Source organism: Nematostella vectensis, chromosome 15 (assembly GCF_932526225.1).
Source record: "Nematostella vectensis chromosome 15, jaNemVect1.1, whole genome shotgun sequence".
Taxonomy (NCBI): Eukaryota; Metazoa; Cnidaria; class Anthozoa; order Actiniaria; family Edwardsiidae; genus Nematostella; species Nematostella vectensis.
In genome coordinates this window covers 305,911-319,917 of record NC_064048.1, presented here as the reverse complement: position 1 = coordinate 319,917, position 14,007 = coordinate 305,911, and the positions used below count along the sequence as shown (strand labels likewise).

Genomic DNA, 14,007 nt, shown 5'->3' with positions numbered 1-14,007 from the left:
GCCTTTGCCTTACAGAATACCCCCTTTCATTTGCCTTACAGTATACCCCCTTGCCCTTGAATTACAGTATACCCCCTTGCCTTTGCCTTAGAGTATACCCCCTTGACTTTGTCTAACAGTACACCCCCTTGCCTTTGCCTTACAGAATACCCCCTTTCATTTGCCTTACAGTATACCCCCTTGCCCTTGAATTACAGTATACCCCCTTGCCCTTGAATTACAGTATACCCCCTTGCCTTTGCCTTACAGTATACCCCACTGCCTTTGCCTTACAGCATACCCCCTTGCCTTTGCCTTACAGTATACCCCCTTGACTTTGTCTTACAGTATACCCCCTTGACTTTGTCTAACAGTATACCCCCCTTGCCTTTGCCTTACAGTATACCCCCCTGCCTTTGCCTTACAGTATACCCCCTTGCCTTTGCCTTACAGTATACCCCCTTGCCTTTGCCTTACAGTATACCCCCCTGCCTTTGCCTTACAGTATACCCCCTTGACTTTGACTTACAGTATACCCCCTTGCCTTTGCCTTACAGTATACCCCCTTGCCTTTGAATTACAGTATACCCCCTTGCCTTTGAATTACAGTATACCCCCTTGCCTTTGAATTACAGTATACCCCCTTGCCTTTGCCTTACAGTATACCCCCCCTTGCCTTTTCCTTACAGTATACTACCCCTTGACTTTGCCTTACACACAAAACAAAAACCAAACAAAAAACCTTGCATAAATCTGATGGTTTTTAGGGCATTTATTTCTAAAAAAGCTATGCATATCATCTCTATCAATGAGTCCAGTTATGTCCAAGTAAAAAAAATACATTTTCTAAGTTAAAGATATATACTTGCTAGAAATGGAATATATGTGATCCACTCCAATGGTGTATCTTACAGCACAAGTCTAAAAAGGCCTAGTTTTTTTTATTAAACTCCAGGGGTGGTGGATTAACCCATTGACTCCTGGCCATTTTTTTAGCTGAATTTACAAAGAACAGACTGAAAACAGACACCTTCCCCCTTTTCTGAGTTTTATACAGCCTCTCAAAGTCAAACACCGCTGCTTCTAGTCAGTGGTTTCCTAGCTTTCCAACAGTGCTTTGCGGTCCCCACTTTTAATCCCTAGTCGTTGTGCTGAAGCCAGCACAAGTTGATGGTTGCTTCTATTTTTCATCAACAATACAGCTATGAGCATATTAGGAGAGTGTCTCAGGACATCATGAAGTCTATTGGGGCATAATTGAGTGCTTTGCTTATGGATATTTGCAAGCAAAGGTGGATTCATGATGATTTTTTCTTGTTTGGCTTTGCTTGGATGAGAAAATGATTTTCCAATGAATCACCACAGCTCACCTAAATGCTAATTTTCTGAAACCAAATTGATTCCAAAATTGTTTACACTGCTATTCTGGGCCTGTATGTCCTTGAATTGGTTTGCTTGGCTTCGGGGTGAAAATTATTCAACATAGTAGAAAACAAAGTTGGTAGTCCCTAGTTTACAGGGACTAAAGGGCGATCCGCTAACATACGATGATCTTACATCCCAACAAATCGACGCACTCAGACCTTGACAAAGATCATACATCACACACAACGCATTGTGGTTTCTAAACAACCAAAGCCTTTGGAGCTCAACATCAAGTAACCTGAAAATAATTAGAGGAGCCTATATATCAAAAGGGCTGTACCTCAAACACCAGGGCTTCTACCTAGTAGACGATATCCCAAATGGGAAACAATAGCCATCTCTCTACCTATTGATAACACTACCGGACTGACAGCATCTAAAGGCTACACCATTCGAATCGAGTGCTACTGCATAGAACCGAATGTGATGCTTACGATGGGTACCATCAACATCCAAACGGCCGGGTGGGGCTTCCGTGGGGATAGCATTTAGAGAGGCGCCATAGATGGGAAGCCAGGCTACCAATTCACTGAGGCTGTAATCGACACAGGTAACTTCACAGGTACTTTCACTTTCACCGTCTCACATAACTCACCAAGCCCCCAAAAAATCCAATTGTATGCCTTTGGCATCGAAGGCGAAACAGCAGCGAACTACCAAGTGAGAGAGTCAGCCGCTGACGATATAGGAAACAGTGCCCGTATAGCTTCATACAGAGCAAAACACATACACAAACCCCTGAGAGTATTTGGCAATGGGGGTTGGAGGGAGGTAACTGGTTTTAACATCAGTCTAGGGTTGAAGAAAAGCCAAAACATAGTTAAACTAACTGCGAATTTAGTCCTATACTGCACGGAGATCGATGGTGTGCCTATCGACCAAAGGTTCTACTTCGCTTTGGAAGCGGAGCGTGGGGGGTGGCCCTGAAGCATTTATCGGGCAGAACATCCTAGCGTCTAGTAACCAAGTAGGTGCCTATTGGGGTGTGATCATGCCGAAAAACCACCTACACACGAGCACTGGTGTAGTATTTGACAACCCTCAGACACTTTCAGCTGTGGCATACCAGTTGTACGTATGGGGGTCAAACCCTACCATTCTCCACATCAACACCGAGACGGGCGCTAACCCAGCGCTTTTCACTAGCAATGTAATGTGTGAGGAGCTAGCCGGCGATGTCGAATACATTCACGATAGCCAAAAACAAGAAACGTACATCGAGATTATCTAACCGTATAATATAATGGACAACATGTATGAAGCAAAACCACATGAGAGAGGTGGCCAAATCTACCCAACCATCCCAACCGAGGAAGACAATGGTAAAAGTTTCAGACTACAACAAATCTGTTCTATTAAGAAATCTATTAGCGCGAACCTCGGCCACCACCAAAGGGTTAGGAAGAAGTCCGCGAAGTCTCGGTCGATTATAAACAAAATAGCTTTCGGGTCGGGTTCCCTCTCAGTAGCCCTATCAGCTGGGACATTGGGGACTGGGTTGACTGGGGTTGGGATACCTGTGGCTGTACCTTTAGGAGTTCTGTAAGGTGTTAGTGCTATTGTTTCAACAGTGACGGCATCAGTCTCTAACCGCTCTATAATTTGTTTGCTTCGCTCCGTGTTTTGCCACATATCGAATGTAAGTGTACCCTGGCATAGTTCTGCGAGATAAAAATATTTCGTTTGTTGTATTTTCCTCGCGAATTTCGACGGTATTTGAGTGCTACCGATAATGGCGCCTCCAACCTTGTCTCTTTCCTTAGTAGGGGGAGAGAAGTCATATATTTCGTTACGAAAACCCCCCAAAATCGTATATTGCACATAAATATGACAACAACAAGGCATGTTCTAAGTTTTAAGGCAATTATATTGGCAATGTTTCACAAAAAATCGCGACTTCAATCCACTCGTTTTACCTCTAAGAATAACAGCCGATTCCAAGCTACGAACAGCTTCAAAACCATTGCCTGGGCTACCTGTGGATGGACTGGGCATGGACTGCTTTGTATTGTCATGCGAGGTGCTGTTTGCAATGTAGCCGTAGCCGTGTAAACGGGCTGCTTTGTCACGACGGTTGAAAAAATCCATCCCATGGGTTTGCGTCAAGCATAAGGGATTCGGCAAGGCGGGCAAAGAATGGAGTTTTAGATGCGCAAAGAGTTGATCATTTTTATTCATAATTTCTGTGTGGCAGTGTAAAGCATCTGTATAATATTGTTTGCATGTATTTTGGCGAAATTTCGAATATCCACTTTTCTAGAAGCGATTTTCTACCGCCTATTTCGCCGATCGGCATCATTAGAGTGCTACCTTTCTCTTCTCTTAGTATGGGGGAACTTCAATCGCTTAATATTGCCCCAAATGGATGGAAACTTCACAAGGATGTTAATAACAACTCCACAAACAGGTAATAAAAGTTTGAAGGTATTTTATTATATTTTTCGTCCCTTTTATTTATCTTTATTGTAACGCACCATATATTTACAGAATGAAACTCCCAAAAATACAACATTAGCTTGGGGAACCTGTGTCTCAAGTGTATTAAGGCTTGGAACCTAAGCTAAAACAGTTGAAATTTTGAAAGTTGCCTTAAAGTGGGTTAACATTGCCTTGAATGCACCAATTTTGTTCAAAACATCAAACTAGGCAATGTTAGCTGTTTGGTAATATTTTATTTCGTGTGATGACGTCATCCAGCCGATCACGTGACTTTTGCAAATCAATATTTAAAAAAATTCTCCGCTGGTGGATAAGCTATGAAAAAGAAAACATCGCATGTTTTTATGTTCCTTCAAAACACGTCTGCACACTGATGTCTTAACCAGCAAGAAAAGTTTAGTCCTTCGGTCACAAATCAACATTTGAATTCGCAGCAGGTCACGTGACTTAACAAAATATTTAATATCTTGTTAACGTCAGAGAAAATTCCGGATGCTAAAACGCTATCATGTGACACACATAAATTCAACACTTATTTAGTAAACACCTTTGTCCAAGCTGTTTTCCCCACCGGCGGAAAGGCAAAAAACTATTTGTCACGTGATCTATAATGTGACGTCATCACCGGCAAGAAAACATTACGAAAATGTTAAGGCCGTCGCCTTTAATCATCTTGCCAAAAAGAATGAATTTAAGGCGACGTTAACAAAGTTTAAGGCAAAAAGTTATATTCGATGCTAAGAGCAAACAACCCAGGCCTTAATATACTTGAGGTTCTTATGTGGGATTTCAATTTTCAAGATGAAAGCAATCAAAGCTTGTGAGATTAGGAAGTGCGCAAAGACACTTGGTTACGATGTTGCGCAACTCGGGACGACAGAAAAAACCGTTACATTTTAATGACTGGGCTACCACAGGTATCCCAGTAAATAGCGCCTGCGATTACTTAAACAGCAGTTAAGTTCCCGCTTAGTGTTTCAACTTAGCGGACAAAAGCACCAAACTTGGCATAAAGATAGCCAAGAGGATGCTTATTAATATTGAGACCGGTGCCCACCGGTACCACTTGACGATTTCGTGTAATAACGGAATAACAATTAGAAAAAAGCGTCCATCACGGGCTTCCTGTGGTGAAATGTAAAATAACTTGTATTTCCAAAACTAAGGCGAAATATCTGATTGTTTTATTCTAGTAGGGGAACTATAACGCTATTTGTTAATATTTTAAGATAAAACTGTCGTCGGCTGCATTAAAACGCTAAATCTAAGAGAAAAAAATTTCAAGGCCAGTCCCCAGTCCCAGTCCCCCTCAATGTTATCCAAGATGGCGGCTTATATTGGCAAAGTATACGCTTTAGGTACCTTAACCTTAAGGTACCTCCAACAGAGCATAAGATAAGAGAGGGACTTTGGTATTACCCGCGCGCCATGTCGATTCCGCACCACTTTGCGTGAGGATTTGCTCCTTTTATTTTGTCCTACTCCCCCGCGGGTTGCGTGTTGTTGTTTTGCCAACTCGATAGGAATGAAAAGAGATCATGTGAAATAACTCGGAAGAAGAAAACAAGTCTAACTTTAGTTACCAAGATTGGCAAATATACTCACAGAAAGCTAAATCCCTGAATAGTTTGACTGTTTTGTTTGTCTGAGCCGCGAAGTCAAGTGAGAAAGAAAAAAACGACGAGCGATAAAATGGCTGTGATACTGCGTTTGATTCAAATCCCGACTCCAGCTTGTATAATAACAATATAACATATAATAATATTAACATCAAAAAGTACAGTAATATCTCCCTCTTTATTTTCTCACTTTTAAAAAAGCTCAGATACTTCAGCTTGCTTGCTTTGATCATCACAAAAATGCATTCCCTCGCTACAAGGATAGTCTAATGAAATGTAAGTGAAGTATTTTTCTTGGTTCCTTCTCAATTCACCGGAATATTCACAAAAATCAATATAATATCTAATGACTAACTTACAGATTTCGTTTGACCATTAGGAAGATAGTGTATGTTGAGAAACCACGAAGAAGCAGCAAGTTAGAGCAAAAACGGCGATTAAAGCACGAGGTTTTCCGCTCTTGATTTTGAAGTCTCGCTTTGGAAATCTTGCAACCCTCGAAGTACTACATCCCCTTAATAAACTGCAACTGCCCGTATCCTTGTTGCTAGAATGACATTTTCAATGGTATTTTTGCAAAAAGGTTTTTTTCGGTTTCATGTCACAAAATAGCGGCAAACAACAAGATGTAAATGTCAAAGCTCGGGGGTAGGGTGAGTAAAAATGCTCACGCGCAGAGGTGGGGTGTTGATTTCTTCTAAATCTGCGATTAATCGCAATTATCGGGTATGTGTCGGGTGATGAGACTGTATCGAGTGATGAGGTTGAACGCATCGCATGCTATTAACAGGATAGCAACCAACCTCCAACGAATCGCCGCAGCAATAGAGGACAATGTTTATTATCCTAAAGATGTTTTAATGATGACCTCAGGGATGGAAAAAGCCGTGAAGCATAAGAAAAGAAAAGGTCTCCAAGAAGCGAGAGAGGATGATAAAAAAGTGTAAAGCTTTTGTCAGGCTTATAGAATATAATATATTATCAGAAAATATAAGTGGAAGCTGTTGGAAATGGTACGTACCATTTTTGTGATGTCCAAGCTCCACAATGCGCATGAGAGATTTCGGGAATATGAGAAATCCTTTAACCGATTTAAAGGACAGAGTTTTAGAGGCTTTTCCCAAGACGCAGGATCAGTGATCGGCGGACCGTTATTGAAAAAAAGTCATTCTGAAATAAACTGAAAGAGACTTTTCAGAATGATGCGCGTACGCTAGCTTGTGCGCAGGCTTTTCTTATGGACGTTTTCTTCGAGGTGCCGAAGAAACGACGGTGCTATAAACAAGTGTACAAAAACTTTAGTGTCGATTGTACCAGCGTAAACCTAAGGAGAGGATACGTTAGCCCCAAACCTGACGTAATCCAGAATTATTCTATGTAACTCATAAGCGATCAGAAGGTTTTGAGCGCCATATCCGTAAACGACTGCCGTTCATACACATGCCGCTTTGGGTCGTAACTAGCATGGGGTAGAGTGGGCTCTCGCCTCGGAAACAGTTGTGATAATTTGATTTTGAAAATAACATAGGGCCGTAATGGAAAGATAAACAAATGATCCGAGTTTTCATGGTATATTTTATCAACACACAACAGGCTATGAGAATTCTCCCTTATCGGTAGCAGATTTTTTTCTGAACCAAAGCTCTGTAAGCCTTAATATAATGCTTAGACAGCTCAATGAAAGTAAATTTCTGGTGAAATTCATGTGCATCACCCATTGTGCTTATTTGATGGACGAAGATCAGTCATGTCTGTATCGTTGGCAAGTGGGGTGTAAGAAAACCGCGCGGAGCCTGGGTTATAGTAGGTTTTCCTTCTTCAAATGTAGCTTTTTATAGCTATTTATACGTTTTTTTAAATAGGAATTCGATAGAGTACAGCTTAAAAGATAGAAATCGTTTTCAAATATGTGCATTTTTATCTTTTTTTGCCTCATGAAAATGTATGAAAATCTTACCACAGGATACCCGCACCACCAGATCTTTAAAAAAAGAATTGCTTTTTTATCTATGGATCCGGTAATGGTACCGGTGGGCACCGGTCTCAACATTGGTTACCATCCGCTAGGCTATATTTATACCCAGTTTGGTGTTATTGTCCGCTGTGTATAGATTGAGCTCTTTTTGTGCGCTAAGCCGACCGGACCAGATTCCTGTGCCCGAGGGGGTCTTGGTCTACCCATAATTCACTGGGGTCGAACGAGTTCAGTTCTCGTTTCTTCAAACACTCTGCTTTTTCACCTTTATCGGCTGGCGGAGGAGATATGAGTCAATTTAAACTGGATTCTTTTTCAGCGTACATGAATGACAAAGTCAACCGACCATGTTCAAGAAACATGATTTTGATTAAACCCAGTCATTGGAATATGCTGATTCGATGAAACGCTAAACAGTCAAAGGTGGGTGTCTTAAAATGAAAAGCCCGAATTTGTTTGGGAATGAAAGCTCGACTTTCCTTAGTAAAGTAGCGTCGTAACTTTTCCACAAGCCTGTGTAGTTTGTAGTTTAAAAATTTAATGTGAATGGCGTTGTTTTTTAATTCAACAGACATGGCTGCAATTTTGGATCACAGAGGTAATTTTGTTTGTCTTTAAATAAGTGCAAGCTGTAACAGTGCAACAGAAAACCCCTTCTTCTTGGCGTGTTCTTTTAGGCTGTTATCACATTTAAAACCCATGATGCCCAGCACACTTACAGATTTCACATGGGGGTGCCTCTATTTTACACTCTTTGCAGATTGAGAGACTGCATCATGGCACACCTCCACCTGTCACCTTCCTCCGCTGCCTGTCCAACAACACTCACACAGCAAGAGCATCGCATCAACCTGCATAGAGATCATCTCCAAAACATCAGCTGCTTTACAGGTACAATCATAAATTCCTCAAGGATTGTAGTTTTGGGTAATTTTTTTCATAAAATGGCCAGTGTTCTATATGTATTCCATTTATTATGACCACTGCCTGTTTCCAGCTTCAAAAATCACGTTTTCCAATCCTCATAATTATTTCCTTCCTGACATGTTTGTTAACAATTTCTATTTTTTTGTAGTACTTGTTCTTTTATAATAATGCTATTCCTTAATTAATTATGCACAATTATTGTCAAACAGTGGTTGAACTGCTGTTACACACTATTATAGGACGAAAAGTTGAAAATGTAATGTTCAAGCATCACTTCCAATTATCCTGCACTTTGATAAATTGAGAAAAATTGCAATATTCTGTAAAGAATATTCTACACAAGGAAAATTACTGTGCAATTTATAATTTATGGTGAAACACTGATATAATAATATAATAGTAATAATAATGATGATAATAATAATTCACACAAGTTCTGTGAGGAAATGTATCTATCTATCTATCTATCTATCTAGATCTCTATCTCTATGTTGGTTTAAAATTGTTAAAACTGGTTTGAATTTTTCAAACTGGTTTGAAAAATTTCATACTTAAGTTTGAAAAATTCATAGTACCTTAGGGTTGGGTTTTGGGACAAGGTTGGGTACGGCTTTATATTCATAGTACCTTGGCGTTAGGTTTAGGGAGAAGTTTGGGTACGGCTTTATATTCATAGTACCTTGGGGTCAGGTCTAGGGACAAGGTTGGGAACGTCTTTATATTCTAACTACAGTATATTGTTAGGTAGTTGGTTAAAAAAGTGATGAGTGTTTTAACCAGAAGGCAGTTTATTGACAGTTATGATTGACATTGTTTACATGCATATGTGAACGATACCTCGTGATCATAATCAAATGCAACATTTGTTGCAGTACAAGCATTTAGTCTGGTTGGGGCAATAAGCCCTTTAATGATACCAAACTGTGTTACCACTTTTACATAATTACTTGTGGAATCAATCTCTGTAATTTTGCCAATGAGCATATTAGGATGTAATTTACTGACTTTGTCAGACTTATGTATTTGAATAGCAACAATGTCATATACATTAAATTTGAATATCTTTGCTTTCTGTGTTTGTTTTTTCATTTTTTCATTATATGTTTTCTGTGATTCACAGATTTTTTGACGCTTACATTTCCTTCCCTCATTGTCAATGTGTTCTTCAAGTGGTACTGTTGGGTTGTCTTCTAGTTGTTTTTCCTGTTCAAGTGGTACTGTTGGGTTGTCTTTGAGTTGTTCTTCTTGTTCAAGTGGTACTGTTGGGTTGTCTTCTAGTTGTTCTTCTTGTTCAAGTCATACTGTTGGGTTGTCTTCTAGTTGTTCTTCTTGTTCAAGTCATACTGTTGGGTTGTCTTCTAGTTGTTCTTCTTGAACCTCTTGTCCATCTTGTTCAATTCTGTTGACCTCACGGTGGGCTTTAAACCCAAAGACAGCTTCGTACGGTGAACATTTAATAGCTCTATGATACGTTATGTTCATAGTATATGAGGCTTCCATTGTTGCTTTGCACCATTCACCAACACTTTATTGCTTTGAGATTAGTATTGCTCGCATGTCCTCCTTCCATGTGCGGTTGCTTCTTTCTACAAGGCCTTGAGTAGTTGGTGTCCTTGGAGATCCATGGCAAATTTCTATGTTGTTTTCTTCACAGAAGGAATTCAGCATGGCATTCGAAAACTCAGTACCGTTGTCACAAACTATTTTCTTTGGAAAACCAAATGAGTAGCAGTAGTTTTTAAGACCTTGTAAGACTTCAACTGCATTCTTTTCCTTCAATGGCCAACAAGTTATGTACTTTGAATGGTGATCGATAATGTTTAGCACCCATTGATGGCGCTTACTGCATTTGCACGGCGTGTTACGGAAATCCATTAGATCTAACTCGATTAAAGAGAGAAATGCTGGCGCTTGAAATGGTTTAGTAACCTCTTTAACATGACTTGTTATGGGTTTTTGTTCGGCGTGATATACAGTATTTGTATATAGTATTTGCACAACTGTACGAACACATTGATCACTTTCTGTGTGACTTCTGCAAAGTTATCTTGGATCCATTTTTCAGTTTTTTGTCGTCCTCTGTGAGCCACTCTTTGGTACGTGCAAATGACAGATTTTGATGTAGTTGGCTTTCACATAGAACTGGCTTTCCTCCACTTGAAACTACTTCGTTTTTGGCATTTAGGGTCCATTTCTTTCTTTTTATAGCTTCGATTCCGGTCTTTGTCATTTGGTTGCTTATTCTACGTTCGTTGCCTTTTGCTTTTTCTTTAAGATAGTCTAGATTTCTTAGTCTTGCTTGCTGTTTTATAGTATCTATTTGCTTCAAGAATTCCTGGCTGTTTACACAGTCGGCCGAATTTTAATGTCATTTGTGCATAAATTATAATACATTGCCGACAAAAAAATGATATGCAAACAATTTCACCAACGAAATCCTCGATAGCACAGTTGGTGATGCATTGGAGTTTCAATCTAAAGGTCAGTGGTTCAAATCCTTGTGAAGGTAAGGTTTATTTAGAAAAAAATAAAATAAAATAAATATAAAGTTGTAGGGGGGGTATGGATAGCAATTAGGGAGGGGGTAGGGATAGGGATAAGGAGGGGGGTATGGATAGGGTGGTGTGGGGTAAGCAAATAGAAATGATGGAAGAAAGTGGGGTTGGGAAGAAAAGGGGATATTTGCATAATCTTTTATCTAGTTCTTTTAGTTACCCCTCCCCCCCAAAAAAAATCCAAGCCCCTGTTTTTTAAAAATAAAATCCCTTTTAGAATGCTAGGTATCCAAAAATGAGCTAGTTTGAAAAATTTAAACCAGTTTGAAAAAATTCAAACCATGCCACATTTGAAACCACAACATATCAATAACATGTCTGAGACTGTGATTTTTGCTTCATCTGGTACTGTATGCAACTGAAGTATAAAGTTGAAGTCTTCTCTTTTCTGAGCTACAGCTTTGTTTCTTGTTTGCTAAGACTTGTAAAGGTTGAATATTGTAAACTCTATTTACATTTTTTTACATAAAGAATTGATTGTCCAGAGCTCATAACAAGGATAGTACAGTGAAACATTACTTTACTTAGTAATGTGTCAATTTGATAAATCCTGTAATTTAGTTTTTCTAGATAAGATATTAATGAAAATATAAAATATTTCTTTTTGTCTTACCATGATTATGATTGTTTATTAACATTTTTAAAAGAATTATTATGTTTATAATTATTAAACATTTATTATTATAAACTGCATTCTACCGTAGATATATGTATTATGATATTACGATGATATTAGTTTTTGTTTGTTCTATCAGTAGAATGACACAGAATGTTGCATGGCTAAAGGCTTCAATGGTTGGGGGGACATGTAACCAAGATGTCCCACTGTTGATGGTTTAACAGCTAGATTTTCGTTTATGGGCTAGTTTCACTGGTTCCACACACAGTGACAATGTACAAATAGCACCATTAAACTGAGTGTAGTGATATTATGGCACACCTTTGGAATCTTAAATCGAAGTAGTATAAATCAGAGTAGCAAGGGATGTTTAGTAGGTGGAGGCTAAATAATGTACCAAAAAAAATGGATATATTCTTTCTAAAGTAACAAAAATCTACAACTAAGATAACTTAACTAATACTAGATGAAGTTAAAAATGGGAATGTTATAGAACTCGGTGGGGGTGTGTAATCTATTAAGGATATAAGGCTGCTTCACCGGAGATCTACCGGGCGTGGCTGCATCAATCGCCGATTAAAACGTTGTCTTGACCTTTGTAGAGCCCTTACACTTCTCCTTAGGATTAGTGTGAATCTAATCCCACTGCTGCCACAACACCATTACTTAACGGGGGCAAAGACTGGTTTCAATTCTCCAACTTTTACTGAAAACAAAATGGGTGGCCTTGCACCAGAACTACAGTAAGAACTCTGTTCTAGGGTTGATGACCGCTTACCACGGTTAACGATACAGTAATGTCATGATGATGTAACAATAACACACCAAGGAGCCAATGGAAATAACAATGGGGACATGGTTAATATACTTTTATTGTTATCTTTTCACTGTTGACACTTTAGTAGCAGTTTTCATTGCTGTGCCTCAGAAAGATGGATTTTAAATTATTGATGAATGCAGATTGTCTTGTTCAAAAAGACACAAGGAAATAAATCAACACAAGGTTTAAGGGTATGTTTTGCTCCTCTATGGACGCAGAGTTGTTTCATTGAGACCTAGAATGCTAGCCCTTCTTTGGAGCAAAAGAGACTATAACCGGACTGTGCGCGCGAAACAACAAAGTGGAAATGCGACAATAGAGTTTTTAAACAGAAAGAGATTGTTAAGATCTTAGGAGTGTTGGAATCCTTGGTCTGAACAAAAATAGGCGTGGTCTTTTTTTAACCTTGCAGTAGAAAGAAGAGTCTCAGAGAGTTGACGCATAGCTCCTTCCTTGTAGAGGCTAGTGTGCCAAACTATAACAGCACTACCCCTGTTGGCAAGCCTTAATAACCGCATATCCAAGTGATGGCTGTGTTTGGCGAATCTCGTTTGACTTGAGTGGCTAGATTCAGAAGTGTATCTGTGAAGGCTTGAGGGGAAATGTTTTCCAAGTCATTTGTCCCGGTGTGAAGTACCATATTCTATGGGCTTTCTCTTGTCCTCCGAGGACCAGTGGTCGCGGAAAGTAATGGGGGTAGAGTCAGGGGGGGGGGGGAACAACGCTACCCCAACCCGAATTCGACGCGTCACAGTGGAAACTACTTTACTCTAAGTTAGCTAGTTAATGAAATTGGGGGCGAAAAAGTTTAGTGGTACAATTTAAAAATTTGATTCCAACTCCGATTATAATACTTAGTTTGTAAGAGCGCGTGATTCTGCTTTTGAATCGCGCTAAAAATTCTTATTTTGGAACCCTAAACTAAACTTCCTTTGTCAATTGAAAGAAAAAATACATGATGAGGACATGGACCGAGAATGTTGTATTCTGCAAACCTATTTTCCTCTATAATCTAGACTATGTACTTCGAGCAACTATTTTCCTCTATAATCTAGACTATGTACTTGGAGCAACTATTTTCCACTATAATCTAGACTATGTACTTCGAGCAACTATTTTCCACTATAATCTAGACTATGTACTTCGAGCAACTATTTTCCACTATAATCTAGACTATGTACTTGGAGCAACTATTTTCCACTATAATCTAGACTGTGTACTTGGTTTGTGTAATACCTTAATGTCTATTAATAATGTCTAATGTTCGAGCTCTTCTTTCGTTGCCACGACACGAGATTTTGTGGATAGGTCTCTCGTAGATTCCCTCTCCTGTCTTGATCTTTGCCTTGCGCACTAACCCATCATGGCCAGGGAAGACTTTCGTTACAAGGGCCATTTTCCACTCACTTCTTGGTGTTCTTTCGACTTCTAATACAAGGTCTCCTACTCGCAGGTTTTCTCTTGTACGGAACCATTTATTTCTCTGCAATAAATTGGGGGAAAAGTACTTCTGCCAGGCAGCCCAGAATTCTGTGATTCTTTGCTGTGTGCTTCGTGCCAAGTCTCTTGGGTTCACTTTGTCTTCGTACTCGGGGATAGGAGGTGAGATGTGACTTCCTATGAGTATATCAGTCGTCGTGATTGGCGGA

At 39.5% G+C, this 14,007-nt stretch overlaps 1 long non-coding RNA gene across 2 annotated transcripts; it reads left to right on the top strand.

Moving 5' to 3' along the window:
- Positions 1-7,675: 7,675 nt before the first annotated feature.
- Positions 7,676-10,884, top strand: LOC116618841. 2 transcript variants are annotated; one of them, XR_007306679.1, is made up of 4 exons: positions 7,676-7,860; positions 8,009-8,035; positions 8,198-8,328; positions 8,513-10,884. It is a non-coding gene; the product is annotated as an uncharacterized LOC116618841 (long non-coding RNA). The 2 variants fall into 2 exon arrangements; XR_007306678.1 differs by having other exon boundaries at positions 8,198-10,884.
- The last annotated feature ends 3,123 nt before the right edge of the window (positions 10,885-14,007 follow it).